Genomic DNA, 22,932 nt, shown 5'->3' with positions numbered 1-22,932 from the left:
AACACCCATTTCTTCTAGGCAGCTGTCTGTCATTGCTCTGTGGATGTTAATGTTTTCTGTATGGGAACAGTGTTATAGATAAGGTGTGGGCATCATTTCATCAGCCTTTGTCAATACTCTGTGGCTGTGTGTGTATGTGTGTGTGTGAGGGTGAGGAAGGCGCTATTATGTGTAAGATGGAGATTATCTTTCTGCAGTGTGTATTGATCACTGCTGTATAGATGAGAAGAGTGAGTATGCTAAGGGTATCACATATAACGTGGACATTAAATCTGTGTGCATAGCACATATCAGTGTCATAGAGCGTATACACAGATGCAATGCGAGGACATGATTAGGGTGGTGAGTTTACATTCACGGGACCAGTCACTGCCCTTAATACTATTTATGAGTATAATGAGGATGTTGTGAATAAGGTAGAGACAAGGCTTTTTTGCACAGTACTCATTAATGCACTGGACTGGTGTAGGTGAGTGAGATGAGTTTATCATGGGTGGGATGGGCAGCAAATTTCTATTTCTGGTAATCATCATTGCCCTGGTCTTAGTGTGTAGTTGTGATTGGAATGAAATTATCATGGGTGTCTTCAGAAACATTGTGGCATACATCACTGTATATATTTGTGTGTGCAGGACATTGATCACTATCAAAAGGAAGGTCCGTGCACCTGATAAGGATGCCATTCAAGAGTGGGGAATGTATTTCTGTGAATGGCACACATCACTGCCTCAGGTGAGTCGGTTGATGTGCATACTATGAATATCATAAGTGGTACTTAAATTACTAAGAGGAGTACTAGAACTGTAAGGATCATTTCACAAGTGGGAAATATATTTTTGTATATAGCACAAGGACTAAAATAAGCATTTTGTGAATGGGAAGTATATTTCTGAGCATAGCACACACAGTGAGAAAGTAAGGAACATTTCATGAGTGGGGAGTATATTTCTGTACATGGCACCCACAGTGGTCGTGTGAAGAACATTTCATGAGTGGGAAGTATATTTCTGTACATGGCACCCACAGTGGGAGTGTGATGAACATTTCATGAGTGGTAAGTGTATTTCTGTACATGGCACACATAGTGGGAGTGTGATGAACATTTCGTAAGTGGGAAGTATATTTCTGTGCATGGCACCTACAATGGGAGTGTGATGAACATTTTATGAGTGTGAAGTACATTTCTGCACATGGCACCCACAGTGGGAGTAGGATGAACATTTTATGAGTGGGGAGTATATCTGTGTACATGGCACGCAGAGTGGGAGTGTGATGAACATTTCTTGAGTGGGAAGTACATTTCTGTACATGGCACCTACAATGGGAGTGTGATGAACATTTCATGACGGGGAAGTATATTTGTGTACATGGCACCTATAATGGGAGTGTGATGAACATTTCATGAGTGGGAAGTACATTTCTGCACATGGCACCCACACTGGGAGTGTGATGAGCATTTTATGAGTGGGAAGCATATTTATGTACGTGACACCCACAGTGGATGTATAATAAATATTTCATGAATAGTCAGCAGATTTCTCTGGATTTCATTCACAATACAGAACACAAATTCTTTGAACAAGCCAACAACATAAAAATGTTATATACCTAAAATGACTGAACTTAAATTTTGTATTCCTTTTTTTGTTTGCACTCCCACATATACCTCGGCAACTTAAATTTTAACTCAAAAGTTGTACATCTTCAGGGAAAAGGAAATAGAATCTGTATGCGACTTGCAATTAAGTTTATATTTTCTTGTATGTCACATTTGATACTTTAAACTGAACCCTATTTCTACACATGACTCTCAGCACTTCCTTGGAGTGAGTGGGGAAATATAAGTATGGGGTAAGGAGCAGATTTCTTGTAATAGTTCCCAGCTCTATCTTTCTTTGTGTTTGTGTGTGTGTGTGTGTGTGTGTGTGTGTGTGTGTGTGTGTGTGTGTGTGTGTGTGTGTCTGTCTGTCTGTCTGTGTCTGTGTGTGAGTATGTGATAAGAATGTTATGACTGCAGAGTATATTTATATGCATGGTACCTATCAGCACCCTGGTGGTAGATCAAAGGTTGAGAGTGTAATAAAGATGTCACAGGCAGGGGGAAAGCAAGTTTCTGTGTTTTGTTACAAATCATTGACCTGGAAAGAGAACACTTTGACAATGTGATTAGATTATCTTGGACAAGAGTAATAGGAGTTTTCTGTATCTGGTACACTTTTCTGTGTAATTAAGGTGAAGATGTCAGAGATGGGGTGGTGGGAAGGTTTTTATGTACAGCTGCATATTACTCCTTGGGATATTAACATATTTGGTGGTGGGATCACATTATCATGGTTAAGGTCAGCAGTAGTTTTCTGTGTCTGGTAATGGAAACAAGTCTGTATGATTATGGTGATGGTGTCATGGGTATGGGATGGAACACATCCTCCAGTCTTATGTATTGGTCACTGTCCTACTGGCAGTTGTGGTAGGAAGAGTATAATAAATACAAAGCATTAGTGACACTGAGAATATTGTTCTTTGCCAGGCACCAGACAGTGTCCGGTGAATGAAAGCCAATGCAATGTAGATGATAAGGGGGTAGACAAACAGAAGGTAACAGGTGCATTTGGAAGTATAGATGGGCACTTGTTAGTGGTCATTCCATACTGGGAGAAAGTGTGCAATGGCTAAGATAGCAGTGGTGTATCTGGTGACTTACCTGCAATGAGGACAATGGTTTGCTGGCATGAACAAGGTTAAGAGTAGTATTATCTGCCAGGGTCTGGTCATTGTAGTTTTGAGGATATTGCCATGAGTGGGTTAGAAAGCATTTTTCTTTGTGACATACTGCTCATCGTACTATGAGTGGGAATAACTGCAGAGAGTGAGACATAGAGTAGTAATTCTTTGTAAGTGTATGTTTACTGCTTTGTTAACTGTCATGTTTGATGGGGTGAAGTAGGATGGAATGTAGAAATAAGGCTAGAACCGTGAACCATGGAAAAAAACAATGGAGAGCAACAGTGTTCATAGCAGTTTTGTATTGTGCTAAGCTCAGGAGCAAAATACTAATGGGGTAGGACAAATGCCTGTTAATTCAGATATGTTTTCTTATTCTGGCTCTGTCATAATCATGAATATTAAGATTCCAAATTTCACTTGAATTCAGAAAAAAGAATAAGGATCCTACATTTGCAAGGGGAACAAAACCTCCACACCACATTGCAGAGAGTTTTACCCTCTGTGCCTCCTTACTTACTCTTATCAGCTCTGAAGTTGCTGCAAAGCAAGGGGACTTCTCCATCAGCAGTATCACCTGAAAACAATGTTTATGCACTTGGTGATCGCTGTACAAGTACGCATTGCATTCAATGTATACTACCTCTTGAAATATTTTCTTGACTGAATTATTGAAATGATTCACTTCTAATGCAAACTGGTTAAGCCACACATCACCCATTGCTATTTAATTTAAATCTGCCTGGTTGAGAAAAAGTAAACGAGGAACAAAAAGGTCATGTTTAACTGTAGTTTTAGAGTTTTAGGTAAATAGCACCATTGTATAGGTGGAAGATGCTTATATATATTTTTTCTATAATAGAAAAATCTCAAAGAGTATAATGCGGAAAAACAAACTGGTCAATATTCTTTGCCCTGTTTTAAAACTTTGCAAACCATCAAAATTAATAGAAAACTATATACAAACTAAGTAAAGCCTGTCTTTAAGAAAAGGAGGGCTAGTTCAAATGGTAGTGCATCTAAACTCCAAAAAAAAATGAAGTGTTAAAGTTACTTCCCACTCAAACACAGGGAGTTCATAAACAGGAAGCAATGTTTTTTCCATTTCACTTCAAAACCACATCAGCAACATGAGATAGGTGTGAGCACACATCTTTCTCCTGTACTATCCTGTATATTTAAATGATAGCAGGCTGTAATTGGGTAATTACGAGTTGGTGGGGATGGAGAGTGAATGAGGACACAGACATGTACCAAATCTGCCCCTCTTGAAATGATTATGGAAGCATTTGATTTTTGGGTTAATATGCCCCAGGTCACACTAACACAAGGCATTCAAATATGTAGTCATGTTAAAATGGAAACAGAGGTGCAATGCTAACCTAAGTGCTATACTTTAAGACATGTCACATGTTCTACCCTCTTGCACATTTTGAAATGTAGGGTTATAACTTCAGTCAGGCATCTGATTTGTAACTGTAAAATGTGATAACAATGCTGTAAATACTGCTGAATTGTCAACCCAGCTGTAATAGAAATATCATAGAGTCTGTCTGTCATGATGACTGTCATCTTTGACTGGGATGCATAATACTCTCCCATCTGATTTATTGTTGGAAAATATTAAACACAGATAAGTAAAAACATTGATTAGGCAAAGCCCTGACTTGGGGTACTTTTCCCCTTTTGCCCAGTGACTCCAATAGTTTTGGTAACTCTTGCAGGCTGAATCCCTTGAGTGATGGAAGTGACTGCAGCTGCCCATTTTCCATATGCCCATGAAAAATCAATACTAAGAATATTAATAAAAACATAGCAAGTGTACATTTGTCTTGGGTAAGCCAAGCCATAGTCCTTGTGTAATGATCTGGTTAAAGGTAAGACATCAGAGAAGTAGATGTTCTCTGGCTTGTGTTAACATACAGTTAACTAGAGATATGCAAGCTCTTACTTCCTATCTCACCATACTGTACAGTCGTATTCTGCCACCTTGTCCCCTTACAATTTATTATCTGATCTGAATCTTGTTCTACATGACTATGTTCTACAGATTGAAGTTAAATACAAGAAATTCATTATGATTATTAAAAGCTGCCACCATCTCCATCCCACAGTGTTCCAAAAGCATTATTACATAAAGAAATGACAGCCTTTTCTGTACAAGTTAAAGATAGGCACAAAGTGCATGTTTTGGCGTGGTAGTGTTGGCAGTCTTCAAGAGTGATCCCATCCAAAAACAGATATCTGAAAAGAAAACACTCAGAATTAGTAAAAAGTTTTTTTTTTCTGAAATTACAATAGCATTCAGTGTATACACTCCTGTAGTGCAATAAGCTATGAGAGGCATCTCAAATGTTCAGTACTCGATTCTAAATACAGCCACCATACGTCTTGACTTCTCTAAAAATGAAACCTTAAAATGCAACACTGAGACATAAAGACTAGTGACACAATCCTGCTCCATACTTTCTTCCCATTTTACATCCAGAGTGTCCCATAAAGACTAGTGACACAATCCTGCTCCATACTTTCTTTCCATTGTACATCCACAGTGTCCCATAAAGACTAGTGATGCAATCCTGCTCCATACTTTCTTCCCATTTTACATCCGCAGTGTCCCATAAAGACTAGTGACACAATCCTGCTCCATACTTTCTTCCCATTTTACATCCACAGTATCCCATAAAGACTAGTGACGCAATTCTGCTCCATACTTTCTTCCCATTCTACATCTGCAGTGTCCCATAGTGACACAGTCCTGCTCCATACTTTCTTCCCATTCTACATCTGCAGTGTCCCATAGTGACACTGTCCTGCTCCATACTTTCTTCCCATTTTACATCCACAGCATCCCATAAAGACTAGTGATGCAATTCTGCTCCATACTTTCTTCCCATTCTACATCTGCAGTGACACAGTCCTGCTCCATACTTTTTTCCCATTCTACATCCGCAGTGTCCCATAAAGACTAGTGACATAATCCTGCTCCATAGTTTTGTCCCATTCTACATCTACAGTGTCCCAGCAATGATCTTGGCTATATGGCTGCTACCACCCTACTCCTGTTCTCTCCCACTGCAGTTTCCAGACTCATCTTGTGGTTTACATTCAGGTTCTTTTTAAGAAGCTTATCTATTTCACCATTATTTCATTTATCTAAACCTACACTGCTTTTGTTAAATCCTACTGCTGAGCCCGCCAACATCTCTGAATATGAAGAAACGTTTTTGCTTTTCCCCTTTAATAGTCCCTCCTTCACCTTCCTGTTAAGCTGTGATTTCTTGACTTTTCCTTTTGAAAGCTGTTATCTTACTTGGTTTTGTTGTCCATAAATTATATTTAAATTACTGTGTCGTCCATCATTGTTCCTTCCTAATGATCTTACTGTACAAATGCAACATCTGTGTTATGCATTCAGCAAAGTCTATTCCTCTCCACCTAAAAGTAAGAATGTACAACTAAAAATCTGGATACCTAACTATTATAAAATTTGAATACCAAATAGCACTTAAATCTTCCCACTTCCAGTATGACTGTGCGATACTACTTAGAAGTACATGTTTACAAAATAGGCAATGATAAAAATTATGGAAAATATAAGCACATTATCAAAGTGACAGTGTATAATCTGCAGACATTAACTACATTGCAAAATTCTACCACACAAGGTCATTTATTTTATAGGTTCATAGCTATGTACTAGGCTAATGGCCCTGGAGCTTTTACAAGCCTAGCCCAAAGAATTACCCTGGCATAGTGCTGCCCGACCTTAGTTCCCAGTGATCTGTCGAGTAGAGCCACTGGAGTGATCCCCAGGGTGAATTTTCTATTTCCCATCCACTCAAGATTTCTTTTGAAAAGAGCCAGTGAGGTGCTCTGTTTGACATGTATGGGAAGTCTATTTCATAGCATGGGCAGTCTCTGGGTTATGAACCTGTCCCTCCAGTATGTTCTGTTGATTGTTGTAATGAGGTTGAGGTCTCTGGAGCATGTGGTGTGGAGGGATTGGGATTTCTTTAGCTGTAGCATTTCTAACAGAGCTGGGTCAGGCATGGCTTTGTAAGTCAAGCAGAGATTGGTGCGGAGGGATTGGGATTTCTTTAGATGTAGCATTTCTAACAGAGCTGGGTCAGACATGGCTTTGTAAGTCAAGCAGAGATCGCTTCAAAGTAGGTGATATGAGACAGAGAATACTTGGAGCTTTTTGAGTCTGTCCATGTAGGACAAGTGTTTAAGGCCTAGGATCATCTTTGTGAGGTACTTTTGTGGCCTCTTCAGTTGTTGCAGGTGTCTAGTGAGGTACATGCCAGATGGGACATTGTACTCGATGAATGGCCTAATACGGGAAGAGTAGAGGAAGACAATGACCACTTTCTTCTTGAATACAAAACCCTTAGTAATGAGATGTGCCATATAGGGGGACTTTCAGACCACAGTGGCAATGTGGTGGTCAAAAGAGAGGTTGCTGTCAACCTGTGTTCCCAGATCTCTTATAATGCTTTCTCTGTTTAGTGGACTACCATCAGTGTGGTAATTCATGGGAACTGTTTTTTTCCCAAAGGGGATGGCGACACTTTTTTTGGCATTGAGCTTAAGGCCATGGTTCTGACATCAGTCGTTGGTCTCAGTGAGGCCTTTCTGTAGGATGTCAGCATCACTTGGGGAGCTAATAATAGCTCTCAACTTGCAATCATCTGCGAACTTTGTCAGCCAGAGTCCCTTCGTGTTGGCCTAGACTTCAGAGTAGATACTAAATAGGAGGGGACCCAGGAGTGAACCCTGTGGGACTCCACTCATGACTGGTCAGCAGTCTGACTTGGAGTCAGCTACTTTCACACTGTGGGTTCTATCTGTGAGCCAGTTTGCAACCCATCTAGTGAATAGGGGTTGATGCCTAGCTTAGTGAGTTTTTCTATGATTCCTGAGTGGGGAATGATATCAAAGCCCTTGGCCAGATCAAGGTAGGCTGTATGAACCATCTTGCCTTCATCCACAGCTCTGGTGACTGACTCAAAGAAGTCAACCAGGTTGAGCAGGCATGACCTACCCTTCACAAAACCAAACTGTGTGAGATCCAGAGTTTGAAGATTCCCTATATCCTTGTTTATTAGGCCCATGATGATGCATTCCATAGCTTTGCATATCAGACTCGTCAGGCTAATGGGGTGATAGTTCCCAGGGTCTGTAGTCACTCCTCCTTTGTGGAGAAGGATGACTGTAGCAGTGCATCATTCGGTAGGGACAAAGCCTGAGGTGAGGCTGTGGTTAAACAGGGCACACAGGTGAGGTGCCAATTCACTCTGTAGTTCATGTAGAACACAGCCAGGGATATTGTCAGGTCCCATAGAAGCTGTATTCTTGGCCTTGAACAGTGCTGTTTTAACCTGTGCAGCAGTAATACTGGGTACCTGGCAATCTACTGGTATTGTGATTGGTCCTTTGGGGGGGGGGGGCAGGGGTAAATTTGGCATTGAATCTGTCAGCCAGTATATTGGCAATATCAGTTGGCTCGCTATAGGATGTACCATTGTGCAGTAGCTCAGAGCAAATCTGGGTATTGCCATGGAGATTCTTTACATAAGTATAGAAGGTCTTGTGGTTGTCTTTACTATCTGCTGCAATTCTATTTTCATATCTAGCTTTAGAGGATTTGATGAGGGAGCTCAACTTTTTGTTGAGGATGATAAGGGAGTTTTTCCATTCTTGGGACTTCACCTTATTCCGCATCAGTTTCCTCCTTCTGTTGTAGAGTTTGTTTATGGCAGGGGACCACCAGAATGGCTTCCTTTTTTTTTTGGAGGAGAGTGTCTTGGTTCTATTGGGTATGGTGAGATCCATGCATTTATGTACGTGTTCATACAGTGCACTGGTGTATGATTTAGCAGTCATGCAAATATTCTCCTTTTGCATGGGTGCCGTGAAGTTAGCCACCTCTGTTTTTAGGAACCCAAAGTTTGCTTTGGAGAAGTTTTTCATGGTGGTTACCTTTGCAGGGGGTGGGGGATGGGAGGAATGTGGATTCTCTGTTTTTAGGAACCCAAAGTTTGCTTTGGAGAAGTTTTTCATGGTGGTTACCTTTGCAGGGGGTGGGGGGTGGGAGGCATGTGGATTTCCAAGGTGATTAGTTTGTGGTTGGATCTAACCAGGAAGGAGTTGACTATTTTTGTAGAGCAATGGTCACCTATGTTAGTAATGACCAGGTCAAGGATGTTGCTACCTCTAGTGGGAGGGGGTGGGAGGAATGTGGATTTCCAAGGTGATTAGTTTGTGTTTGGATCTAACCAGGAAGGAGTTGACTATTTTTGTAGAGCAATGATCACCCATGTTAGTAATGACCAGGTCAAGGATGTTCCTACCTCTAGTGGGAGTAAGAACAGGCGGGTCCAGGGCATTGCAATTAATGAAATCGAGGAAACGTTGAGCAAGTGTATTGGTACATGAGTAGTTTTCCCAGTTAATGGAGGGGTAGTTGAAGTCACCCAGTATGAGTGTTAGGTTGGACCCTAATATTCTCCAGGCTGCTTAGGAACATGGAGTGTGAGTCTTTGGCCAATGTTAGGGACCTATAACAGGCTATGATCTGAATCGCTATCTTACCCAATGTTAGCTGCACCTGAAGTATCTCTGATGCGTTATATTGGGCTACCAGTCTGGAGGTGTGTACATCCTTTATGAATATGGAAACACCACTGCCTTTGGAGCTTCGGTCCAAGTTCTGGGGCCAAAAGGTGTGGAATGAGTTATAGGGATGGAGGGAAAGTATTACAGCTACTATAAAAATGACAGTTTTAGATTTAGTGTACTTGCTAGGCCCCATTTGTGTAAAGGGAATTTTAAAGTAGCTTTGAATAAGCTTGAACAGAGAATGATTATAGGGTATCACACTTTATTTCCTAAGGGAATGAATTTGGAAAGTTAATGAAATTTATTGTAGTCATAATTTTGAACATTATAAAGTATTTGTTAAGAATTGTGAATTTAAATTTAAAATCATGTATAAGAAATTTTATAATGTTTGAATTAAATTCAGTAAAAAGTGATTTACAGGGCATTACATTGTATTTCTAAGTGAAAGGAATTTATAAAATTGATGAAATTTATTAATATTGTAATTTTGAATATAATGGAGTATTTATTTCAAAGTTTGTATTTTTGTAATACATATATAAGAAATTTTGCTCAAAATGAAATAATTTATTCTTTAAAGTGATGAAAAAATGAAAAAAAGAAAAAGAATATTATATTTGAAGTTTTTGTAAAATAATGTTTAGTGTTGAATGAGTTAAAAATGTTTGATATAATTAATTGTTTAATTAATTGATTGATGCATATATAAAAGAACAATGAAAATGTTTGAATGTGTCCCATTGAAGGCGAACAGCTGAGGTACCAGGACAGACTGAATAAAGATGGATTAATGCCACTTCTGTGTCCTTTCTCTGAGTGTTTCGTGGTGTATTCTGAAGAATTTGTGGTTTGGCTTTTTGAGTTTTTTGGACCCTAATATTCTCCAGGCTGCTTAGGAACATGGAGTGTGAGTCTTGGGCCAATGTTAGGGACCTATAACAGGCTATGACCTGAATCACTATCTTACACAATGTTAGCTGCACCTGAAGTATCTCTGATGCGTTATATTGGGCTACCAGTCTGGAGGTGTGTACATCCTTTATGAATATGGAAACACCACCGCCTTTGGAGCTTCGGTCCAAGTTCTGGGGCCAAAAGGTGTGGAATGAGTTATAGCCTGGTAGTGCAGGGGTGCTTTCTGCTGCTTTGAACCAGGTCTCTGTTACAGCACAAATGTCAATGTTCTCCATTTTAAGGAGTGCTTCAAGCAAGTGCATTTTGAGATTTAGACTTCTAGCATTGAGCAGCATGACCCTCAGATTGCATTTGTTTGTAGCTGTTATGGTGGTAATTTGGTCTTTGGAAAACCACCTAAAAAGCCACTATGGGGTGGCAAGAGCCTTGGCCAGTATCTGGAAGCCCAGGGGTGACAGATGCAGGCCATCTCTGGCAAAGCATCGAGGTCTGTCAATCATGTCATCCCAGGCAGACAGATACTGGATCCCCTTAGAATGACACCAGAAACTTAACAATTGTTGAAATCAATCATTTTCTGCTTGTACTGTGGTATCATTCTGGGTGATGGTAAGATGCTGCTCAGGGCTAGGGTCATACCCACCTGGGCTACATAATCTGAGAGCTTCTCCATGTCTCTTTTCATGTAGTTCAGGGAGGTCTGACTCAGGTCATTCACACCCACATGTACAATGACAGAGTCATATTTGTACCTGTTGTTGAGGGACCTGAGTGCGTGCGTTATGTGGTGGATCCTGGCACCTGACAGGCAGCTGACTGTTACCTTCTCCTTATTCAACCTAGTGAGTGGGACATCGGTGTGCCTCATTATTGAGTCACCTATGACTAGTGTGTTGGGCATGCTGTTTTACCTTAGGGGGTTTGGTTGAGTGGCACATTGTTTAGGAGAGTTATGTCTCTCATGATTAGTGTTTTGTTGTGATGGTCAAGTGCATTTCTGCCTTGGAGGTCTCTGCTTTTAGGTAGATTTTTATTGAGAGCCTCCATGAAGGAGGGTGTGTGGTTTGTGTTTTTATGTGAAGGCAGTGCTGGTGTGTTCTGGAGGGCTATGTGTTCCATGTGGTGTGGTGCAAGTGTTGACCTTCTCCTCTTGACCAGCTATTCCAGTCTTGGCTTGCATGGCTTCCAATTTGGATATATAAGTGCATCTCTCACAAGTCTGAGTGCTGGGAGGTAAGAGGAGAGGGTTGTCAGTGTACATGAGGCAGTTGCTACGTTGCCTCAGGATGCCCAAGTTCACCAGGTTAATAGGAGAAAGCACAGGGAACTGAACTTTAGACATGCCTGAAGGGGTGGGCATTAATAATAAGTACTGGAATGATTTCCTTGTAGAACATTTAGTGCTGGTAGCAATACTATGCTACAATAATTTCTACATGAAGTCTATTAAAGTGCTAGACTAATAAGCTAGTAAAAGTGCAGGAGAGGAGAGAACTAGCAGATCTAAGGGAAAAATTGAAGAGCAGACTTTGGCACTGCTCAGAAGCTTACAAACAGTCCTGGATACAGCAAATCTGTATCTGGATTAGACTAGTTACAGGAAAGACAGGAAACAAGCTTAGAATTTTTTTTTTTACAGAAAAGCAGCTAAAACAGCACTAAAAACAATTCGAGTGCAGTGCAAGCTAGTTCACTCGAATGTGTAGCAATATTAAAGCAAATACAGTTTAAATAAATGCAATTTATTCAAGCTGTATTATGAACTGAATTCAATTATTGTTTTATTCAACTGTGAACAGTTAAAAAGTGCCAAAATATACTTATCAACTGAGAAGCACACAGAACACAATGAGATTCTAGAAAAGCTTTTTTTTTTTTTTTTTTTTTTTTTATTAGTAAAGTGGAAAGGGAGAAAGGAGAAACAGAAGATAGTTCAAGGTTAAGAACCTAAGTGGGTTGGCCTTCTCAAATGTTCTCTCTGTATTAGGTAGAATGAGCTAATGACACTAGACTGGGAGGAGTGTCCTAGATCAAATTTACAGTGGGAGCGGGCAACTGTAAAGCCACCAAGTATAAGAAGAACAAGACACCAATGCGGAGGGATGGAGGGAAAGTATTACAGCTACTAGCTACACTATTTTAGGCAGAAAACACTACAGAAATGTTTATCACAGCAGAAAAACAGCAGCGAGCCACTAAATGAAAATTTTAAACAGATAAAGGAGCAAGGAGACTCTAGAGAATGCTTTTACCTGTAAACAAATCAGTTATATGATACACTCCTTGGCAGGAAATCAGAACAAACAGTTTTTTAACAAATGGAGAAAATTTCCAGTTAATACCTTACACACAGTGAAACTAGCTAGTAAAGATTTATAAACAATGTGACAGTAAAAACCTTATTTATCAGACCCTGTAAGGCAGACAATTTTAGTACAACTGTGCAGATTAGTTTTTAGCAATAAAATGCAGTAAAAAGTATGCAGTAAATAATAAAAAGTGCTATAAATATCTAGAATAAGGAAGAACTAGTAAAAATAAGCAAAAAAAAGGATATTTGTTATATATCACAGATCAGAGTTGTGGTCAGTACCCCTCCTCTGATTAGCTTTGTGTTCTTTATCAGCAGAAGATGGCTGCCAGAAACACAGGAAACTCAACAAACAAAAACCAGGCCTGGATAACAGCAGGCACTATCCAGACTATGCTACCTGACTAGAACACAGAAACTTCACTAAAAATGCACAGAAAAGCACAGATAGAGCACTCACAAACAGAAAATACAACTTTCAGTATGAAAAAACAGTTTACAATTAAGTAATTCAGTAAAAATGCAATTGCAGTAATGAAACACTAGCAATGAAAAATACAGTTAAAACAGTATAAAACAGTACATGCAGTGAAACAGTAAAAAAAGCTTTAGAATAGTGCAAAATGTAGTAGATTAACTGCATAGCACAATAAGAATTAAGAAGTGCAATTCAATGAAATAAATGTAAGAAATAACTTATTCTGCTCTTGGAGTCTTAGGGAATTTCTGCTTTGTCTCAGTGATGAATCACCACTCCACATCCTGGTAAAAACAAGCATTTTTATTTCAGAAAAAGGGCTGGCAAAATGTGTGTATCTTCTTTCTTTAAATTATTGTTGTCACTAGTAATGTTGGCAATGTAGTATGGTTTTCTGTGTACTTGACAGCTTAAAAAATCACATGGGAAGGGGATTCATAAAATTGTGCGAGCGGGTAAAGCCTGAAAATAGGGGCATATCTATAAATATTGGGACATCCTATGCAGGGGTAAATCAGGCCTGAAAATAGGAACATTCGTCCAAAATAGGGACAGTTGTGAGGTTCGTCAAAGGGTTTTGTATGCTATTATTTGTTTTGTTTAATCACATTTTGCAAGAGGCATGCACTGATGTTCCTTGATGTAAAACCCTCATTTAAAGAAAAAGACAAAAGAAACAAAAATATTTCCCTTTAAACACACTTAATGCCTGTCTCTCTCTGAAAACAAAATATGTCTAAATCATAGACTGTCACTGTCAACCTCCCAGTTAAACCAGAAAAAAGTCTTCCAGCCTCTTCCAGATATCTCAGAAGTATTTTGGGCCTACCTATACACAATAAGCGTATGTTGCACTGTGGTGCGCACTCACACACACCCATAGAGGTGCACACACACAGTCTCACACACAGACAGGCACACAGACAGACACACAGACAGACACACACACACACAGTCTCACACACAGACAGACACACACACACACAGTCTCACACACAGACAGACACACACACACAGTTTCACACACAGACACACACAGTCTCACACACAGACACACAGTCTCACACACGGACAGACACACGCACACAGTCTCACACACAGACAGACACACACGCACAGTCTCACACACAGACAGACACACACACACACACACACACACACACACACACACACACACACACACACACACACACACACACACACACTTGAAATAACAGGTATATGGCTTATTACAATATTTTTTCTACAACTGATTTGTCTTCTTTTTTTTGGCTTTTCCTGGTTAGGGGTCGCCACAGTGGATCACCTTGTCCCCTCATGATTGGCAGTGGAGTTTTATGGTGTTGAGTTGCCAGCCCAGTGCCCAACCTTCCACAGAAGGCACGCACATGCACACACTCACACCTAAGGCCAATTTAGAGTGTCCAGTCAACCTACAGCATGTCTTTGGGATGTGGGAGGAAACTGGAGCACCCGGAGGAAACCCATGCGACCACAGGGAGGACATGCAGACTCCGCACAGAAGGCACCCCAGCTGAGGATCAAACAAGAGAACCTCTTGCTGTGAGGCGGCAACTCTAACCACTGCACCACCATGGCCACCCTTCAAATTCTTTGCTGTTTTCCCTCTTAATTTAGTCTGATTCCACGTATAATCAATACCAGATAATTAATTGTTTAAGAGCATAACATTTAATTTGCTTGGCATTTGCTTGGGTCTACTTTTTCAGATTTGCTTGGCTACCCCCTGAAACAGAGCCATGCCCCCTTGGTTTTACCATTTAAGAAACAGTGGACTGACTCAGAAATTAACACAATCATTTTCTGTGGATTAATTGTAAACTGCATTAAAATGTAATAAATCAACCGGATTACCTTGCAGAATGCTGCATAACTGTTATACATTTTATTGTCTTTTAAATTATACATTAAATGATAAAAAGAGACAAGAAACACGCACATAGAGGCACACCACACAGACTCACACAGACACACACACACACACACACACACACACACACACACACACACACACACACACACACACACACACACACACACACACATACACACACACACTGTTTTTCTGGTCTGCCATAACTGAACTATGTCAATAACTTAAGTATCACCTCTAACAACCTGCATTCAGATCCTGCAGGAATCTGACCTTCACAGAATACTTTCCTACTAAGGAACAGTTGGCATACCTTTACATTTTTAAATAATAACAGAAATGATATGTGCTAACGGTAACCATTATGTGTGTGTGCTGATGCTTAATCCAAATGAAGAAAAAATTCAAATGTAAGAACTTTAAACTGGCTCTGCTATGTCTTAATTAAAGCCAAAATACAGAAGGACTCTTGAACAAATGTAGTTGAGCTTGTGAAGTAATGTTTTTCTCTTAGAGATCTCTAGTTGTCTGGGAATGCACAGGATATGCTCCTCATGTACCTTCAGTGATATTACTGACCTTTCTTCCATCCAGTTTAGCTAGAACTGACTGTTAGAATATAGCGTTCCTGGTCACTTTTCAGCATTATTGTCTTGTCTGCACATAGATACAGGTGATCTCTGAGGTAAAGGCTCCATCTCTGTGGTTCATTCATTGCCCCATGTCTCTCCTTAGAGCACCGATCCTGACACACTCATTAAATTTTGTTGTGATATTAAATTTTGTCGTGATATGATGACGTATACTGTGACATGCTGGAATGCAGTTCCTGAGAGCAGTATCTACAGTGCCTTTGGAACATGCAATTAAACAGGTCAGCTTAAGTTTCTAATTCCTTTGTCGTGATATGATGACGTATACTGTGACACGCTGGAATGCAGTTCCTGAGAGCAGTGTCTACAGTGCCTTTGGGACATGCAATTAAACAGGCCAGCTTAAATTTCTAATTCCTTGTAAGCAATGTGCCTTGTCCAGCCCTTTGACTGGGACTTCAGAGTTCCTGGGAATAAAGCATTGATGGCTGTGAAACTGCAGAGGCCAGGAAACAAAGCACAAATGTGAAGGGTTGGAAAAGTACTGAGCTGTCATCAGTGCAGGCTGACTGATCAGGATGGCTACACTGACTACAGAGTGTGCGTGCAAGACATGTAATGGTTGTGCTTACAGTATGATGGATTGCCACATTGTCCATTCTGCTATAGCAGTAAAGTCAGTAGGTGTCTGGCCTGTCTGTGGCGTTACAATGTAATGTAATTTCCCCACACACTTCCCCAAAGTACAACATTAGACTACCAGACACTCATCCTTTCACACAAGTTTATTTTTGGCAACCGTTGTTATCGAGGGAGAGGGAGAGGGAGAACCTGGCTCCTCCTTGGCCAGTCAGCCAACACCTAAATTAGTGTGGCTGAACTAAAAATGTATTCTATACTCATTCAGCAAGGACTGTTGCAGTGACACTGGGAATAAACAAAGCTCTCTCAGTCTGCATAGGAGCTCTGGTGTCTTTCCAGCTTGACTATTGTAATGCCCTTAACCCAGGACTCAGCTTGACTATTGTAATGCCTTTAACCCAGGACTCCCTGACATTGATACTAATCTACTGCATGTACTGTACATCTTTATGGCCTAGACTAACTTTTTCATCATCATATTGCCAATATACTGTTCTTGTGTTGTAAGCACTTGCACTGGCTACTAGTTTAATATCAAATATTTCATTTTTGAAGGATTCTGTATTCCTAAGAAAGATCAGATTTTGTTTTCATTTTGTAGGTAGGAATCAGAAAAACAACAAGAAATATTATTAAAATGTTAAACATAACAAGTCTTCTTGACCAGATGGTTTCTTTTCAAATTCTGTTCTGTGTCTTAAAACTTAAATACAGTAGAGAGTCAGTTATCAGAAATGTCAGTTATCAAAACCAGCCTTCCAAAGTTTTCAGGTAGGAAAAATCATAAAGTCTGAATATGTAAACATTATACATATTTGCTTGAGCATGTTTTTTGAGCTTGTAGCCAGCTTGTGTGTGAAAAAATATTCTTTATTCTCCATTGGAATTGCTGAATGTTTAAAAAGTGTATTCCTACATGCAGAACAAAACAAGATTCTAACAGTTTTTATCTGGTTCAATTATATGTTTGATTATGAGAACAATTTGATTATCCAAACTACGTTAGGTCCCAATTAGTTGAAATAATCGACTTTCTACTGTATGTACATTTTTAAGTAAATGTGTTTTGTGTCTCTTACAGTTTAAACTTGCTTTTCCTAGCAATGTTTTACTATACCTACCTCCCTGATTCTGTAGAAGATCTACACTGACATTGTATTAGAGTGTAAAAAAAACTATCAACTTCATGTCCATTTAAAAATAAACAAGTAAATAAAGCATTACTTCTGTGATGAGGTGTACAAGCATCAGACAGGACTGCTCGTAACAGATTAACCATGTACATATTGTATGGCATGTTTGTTTCTGTTGGTGTACGTGTCACAGATTTTAAAATATAGCAAGTAGCTGTGCTGTAAGACCTACTAAACTAAACTAGTTTTAGGTCATGCCTTACATTACTGAGTTCACAGTTTAAGTTCTATTTTTTTTATTTTATTTATTCCATTAGACAGGGGATGCTGTCCCCATTGCCCCCCTTCATTATTTTTAAAAACTTGACAGTGGTAGGGGGTTAAGTGGCAATAGCCCCTCCAACAGAGTAAATGATAAAGACTATACAATGTAGTTTTACAAGCAACTGTACATGCTTATAACCACAGGATAGTGTGCACTGGAGTAGTTATATGCAAGTTATTATCACAACCAAGTTAAAGGGGTGGTAGGAATAGTAAAAAAAATACCCTTCCCAAACTCGGCTTTATACAAGGATCACTGCTTTGGGGCAAGTAACTGTACAGAGAAAGAAAGAAAGAAAGAAAGAAAGAAAGAAAGAAAGAAAGAAAGAAAGAAAGAAATAGCTGCTCATTGAGGACAGATACCAACTTGCTTCAAACAGCAGACGCTATGTCAAGATACAAAAATATAATGAGATAATGTAGTACCAAATAATGGTTTGTTGTAGCCGTCTCAACAGATTAAAATGCCTTTCCCTCTACTCTGCATCATGCAATCTATTGATTTTTAATTTATTTATTTGTTCTTTTTTGACCAGGTTAGTCCCACTAGGCTAGAGGCTCTTTCAGAGGAGATCCAAGGTGATATTTATATTACTTGGGGAAATTTGCCCAGGGCATCATAGAACCTTACCTACTCTTTTTGATAAGGTCATGGGATCATTTAAATCCACCTGAACTACCACCAACTCAAGCAGATGGGACTTCAGCTTAACATCTCTTCCACAGGATGACATACTCAGCAGTGCAGCCACCCCCCCACACAAATGCTGCACTGCAGTGTTAGCAATCCAGACACCTGGAGTGGGATCTCTTTGGATGAGACCTATGCTTAGCATATCACAAAATGTAAGACCCTGCACATTTTGTGACTTACAACTTCACCACCTTCGTAGAACAAATAGTCTAACAAATACCCTATCCAAAGACTTCAAACTCAATTGTAAGATTAATAATGTTTGTAGGTATTGTAGATTTCTTATATATCGCAATCCTCACCTTTGCAATAGACTCCCTCTGTACATCAGACAAAGTACCTTCCTCCCTTCAAAACCATCCTCAATAACTGGAAGGATATCTTCAGATTCATGTGTATGACTAATGCAAATAATCTTCTATCCAGTGGAAACTAATCTATCTAAATCATCACATGGGCAATGTGTCCAAGACCTATGAATGTGTACATTTTATAAAGTTATTTTATAATACATTATAATTTCACCTTGTAAATGTTATAAAGTTATTTTATAAAACATTAGACTTTCACCTTGTAAATGTTATGACGTTATTTTATAAAACATTATACTTTGACCTTGTAAATTTTTTAAAGTTATAATATAAAACATTATACTTTCACCTTGCTTCACAGAGGCATTGCTCATGTCGCTTGCCATGTATCCTTTTTATCCTTGTAGATGTTGCTTATATCTCTTTCTTCATCTATTGTTGATCTAACATAGCTGGCCTACAGTAGCATCTTGCATTTTCTGCTGCCAGCCTACAGTAGTACCTTGCATTTCTGCTAATTTAACCTGAAGTGTTTCAACATGAGTCTCCACTGAAAATGGTAGAGCCATAGCTAGACCTTTTCCCAGTTAACAAAATCAAGCAAATAAACAAACAAAAACAAATGCTCCATGAATAAAGTTATCACTGTTTCTCTTTGATACCCTGTAGGCTTCTCTTGCATTGATTACTGCTGTGTGTATAGGTCACCTAACTAGTGATTTGACCATTAAGAATATTGTAGGAGACAAACCTAAATTCTCTTTTAAGAATAAGAGAAATTTGAAATGTATGCTTTGCAATTCAAGATTTGAACACAGAGGGGGGTTCATTTCCTTGCAGGAAATGCAGCTTTTGCAGATATATTGATTCTACTGCAGAGAATATACACCCAGGTTTTAATAAAGTTTTTAAATTTAACACAGCAGCTAGTTGTGACACATCTGATGCGGTTTATTTAGCAGTTTGCTCTTGCAGAATGTTTTATGTAGGCAAGACCAACATACATTTCAGGCATAGAATAAGAGAGCATATATATGATATAAAGAAAGGATATCTCAATAAAACATTAGCCAAGCATATACATATCTCTGGCATACACATACATTTAAGTTTTTAGTTATGGAGAGAGTAACAGCTGGTTATGGGGGGAGGGATATAGAGAATAAAACCGAGGTATCTGAAGCAAAATGGATAATCAGACTGCGGGCTGATGACGGTTTTGACTTCAATGATAAGGTACCGCTTAAACCCCTCTTGAAAGCTAGACCTTTGTATAAATAAGACCATATGACTTGAAATAATATATACTATATACAGAATACCTTGTGCTATTACTTTAAATGCCAACTGAGAGAATAATGTCTTCGGAGGGAATTTTTCTGGTTGATTATTGGTCTAATGCTTTGTATTATGTAAACCAAATGTATGAGTTAAAACCTTTGAACATCTGATGAAGCAGTGTCTCAACTGTGTAAGTGGTTATGTGGTAATTTTAATAAGGTTCTTTATACTGCCTCATTGCTTGATTCACTTTTATGTTTTTTGGATATATTTCCTGGTTTTAAGTGAATCATTTATCCTTAGTGCCCAATTATTGTTGGTTGCTATTTTTGTTTTTTTGTGGCTACTTGGAGCAATGGCTAAAGGTGGTATAGTAGACCTAGAACTTGACTATGTCCCACCCATGAATGCAGCATTGCTAAATGGGAAATTAATGGATTGCTTAAGGAGCCAGAGTAATCCTTTCCTGGATCAGAAGGCAGTCTTTGAAAGGAAGAAAGCTGACACAAGTGGTATGGACTTTACTTCTTTTTTGAAAGATATTAATTCTATTGAGAATGAGATGTACAGACTGAAATGCTTACAAACTCAGCAATATCACTTGGAAGCATGTCTTGAGTTTAATGTTGTTTCTCATGGCCCCAGAATATTGAAAATGCCCATGTGTAATCCCTGTGCACTGGCCTAGCAAACAAGGAGCCTCAATCCTCACCAATAACACCAGTGAGGGGCGTCCATATATGGAAAGGATAATAAATACTCACACAGTAAAGTACAATTTCCCTTAAGAGCACACAGAGATCACAGTCTGTCTGGGGCTGGTTTCTTACTTTCTCTCCAGGTCCCCAATAAGACTCCTCACTGGCACAGCTATAGGGTCCAGATCTCAGCCTAGTGGGCAAGCTAAAAACTCCAGCATCCTCTCTGTCCAACCAGTGCTTCATGTCCCTGCCCAAGTAGCTGACACGCACACACACACACTTTGAGATAAGAGTTATATACAACCACACAGATACTCCTGGGCAAGGCTGGCACAGGTTATCCAGCTATGCCCCTTTTACCCAGACTATACGGTAGTACCACTTGCCACCACACACTAATATTTATCAGCTACTAAAAAGGCCCTTAACAAAGGGTGTCTAATTATTACTGTGCAATATTATTATCAAAATGGTAAGTGCAACTGGAGTGGCTTGGCCAGTATCACTATATACATGCAATGTACTCTAGAGCTTAAAGTAACTCTACACAAAGCAGCCACAGTTGAAAGGTTTAAAATATTTAATATTAAATAATAAAAACACAAGACAATACTCCTTACTACACAGTGCTAGACATGAGTTCAGAGATCACAGAGAAATACTTAAAATACAGTAGAAAAGTTCTGACATAATTACAGCAAAAATACTAATCTAATCTTCCTATTTCTTAGCTATATCTAAGAGAAAACACAGTTCTAAAATAAACTTACATATAGAGCAAGACAGTGCAGGTGATGCTGGATGTTCTCAAGACAAATGCTAAAATGCCGTCATTCTTTCTGTCCTTAAATTGATAACACAGTACCACTGATTCATTTCAGATTACATCATTTCTTGCTGGTTCCCAGGCTAACAGAATCTCAGAGGTTAATAGCCCTTTTGATCTTGCAGCTAGTCAGGAAGCCAGAGCAATAAAATAAATTATACAAGTAAATTCTAGCCATTAACTCTGGCCTTAAAACAATAGTCAGAATGCCTCCCTCTAGACATCTCGGCTCTGAGTTTTAGATCAAAGAATTTCACAATGCTTAACTTATCATCTTTCTTACAGCAGAGTGCACTGTTACATTTTTTCAGTTCAACATCCCATACAGTCTTTTCACATTTAAGTGAACAAGCCTGTGTCTTACATTAATATTTACAAATGACAGAATTATCTACAAAATTCTAGCTAGCTAGGCTGGCAACCTTTACCTATCTTCACACATCTCCCCCCTTGGAGAACTCAAGCTAGTTTTTCAACCCTTGAGAAACATTGCTTGAGAGGGTTAGGTCTATCTGAGTATACCTTACCCCATTCCCTGTCTTGAGAGCCCATCTGCATTGGGATTGTTAATCCCACTGCGGTGCTGCACTGACATATCATATGCTTGCAACCCTAGGCTCCATCTTGGCAACTTGGCATTTTGCTGGATGGCTCTGTTTAACCATGTTAGGGGATTGTGGTCTGTAACTACATTGAATTTTATTCCATACAGACAATAGTAAAGTTTTTGCAGTGCCCCACACTATGGCTAGACATTCCTTTTCTACAGCTGCATAGCATTCCTCCCTGGGTTGGAGCCTACAATTGAGATAAGCCACTGGAGGCTCTTCTCCCTCTGAAGAAATCTGGCTAAGTACTGCCCCCACCCCATGGTTTGAAGCATCTGCCTGCACAACAAATTATTTGCTGTAATCTGGACTGGCTAACACAGGGGGTCCTCCCAAAGCTTCTTTAAGCTTCTGGAATGCCTGCTCACATGCTGTGGTCCACACTACCTTATCTGGTCTGTACATCCTTGTCAGGTTTGTGAGTGGAGCAGCTATGGTACTATAACTAAGGACAAAATTCCTGTATTACCCTGCTGTGCCTAAGAATGCCCTCACCTGCTTTTTCGTAACAGGTGTAGGCCATGCCTGAATGGCTTCCACTTTGGCTGGTTCTGGCCTGATCTTACCACTCCCCACTCTATGTCCCAGGTAGGAGACCTCTGCCATACCCACCTGACATTTGCTGGGCTTAATGGTCAGCCCTGCCCTCTGTAGTCTGTCCAGCACCTCCCTGACATGTTGAAGGTGCTCTTGCCATGAATGGCTGTAGATGGTAGTATCATCTAGATAAGCAAGGGCAAACCCTCCTACTCCTGCTAGGATGTAATTTACCAGCCTCTGGAAAGTTGCTGGGGCATTTTTCATCCCAAAGGGCATCTTTGTGAACTCATACAAGCCAAAAGGAGTCACAAATGCTGACTTCTCTCTAGCACT

General features: G+C 39.6%; 1 long non-coding RNA gene across 1 annotated transcript in view; it reads right to left on the bottom strand.

Moving 5' to 3' along the window:
* Positions 1-2,149: 2,149 nt before the first annotated feature.
* The window catches only part of LOC122809437, a 170,234-nt gene continuing 149,451 nt past the window's right edge, over positions 2,150-22,932 (bottom strand). The window contains exon 4 of the long non-coding RNA XR_006365902.1: positions 2,150-4,965. This is a non-coding gene — a long non-coding RNA (uncharacterized LOC122809437). The remainder of the gene's footprint in view (positions 4,966-22,932) is intronic.

This window comes from Protopterus annectens, chromosome 8.part0 (genome assembly GCF_019279795.1).
Source record: "Protopterus annectens isolate FY-2018-M chromosome 8.part0, PAN1.0, whole genome shotgun sequence".
Classification (NCBI taxonomy): Eukaryota; Metazoa; Chordata; order Ceratodontiformes; family Protopteridae; genus Protopterus; species Protopterus annectens.
The sequence above is the reverse complement of the archived record's forward strand: the minus strand, read 5'-3'. Positions and strand labels throughout refer to the sequence as shown.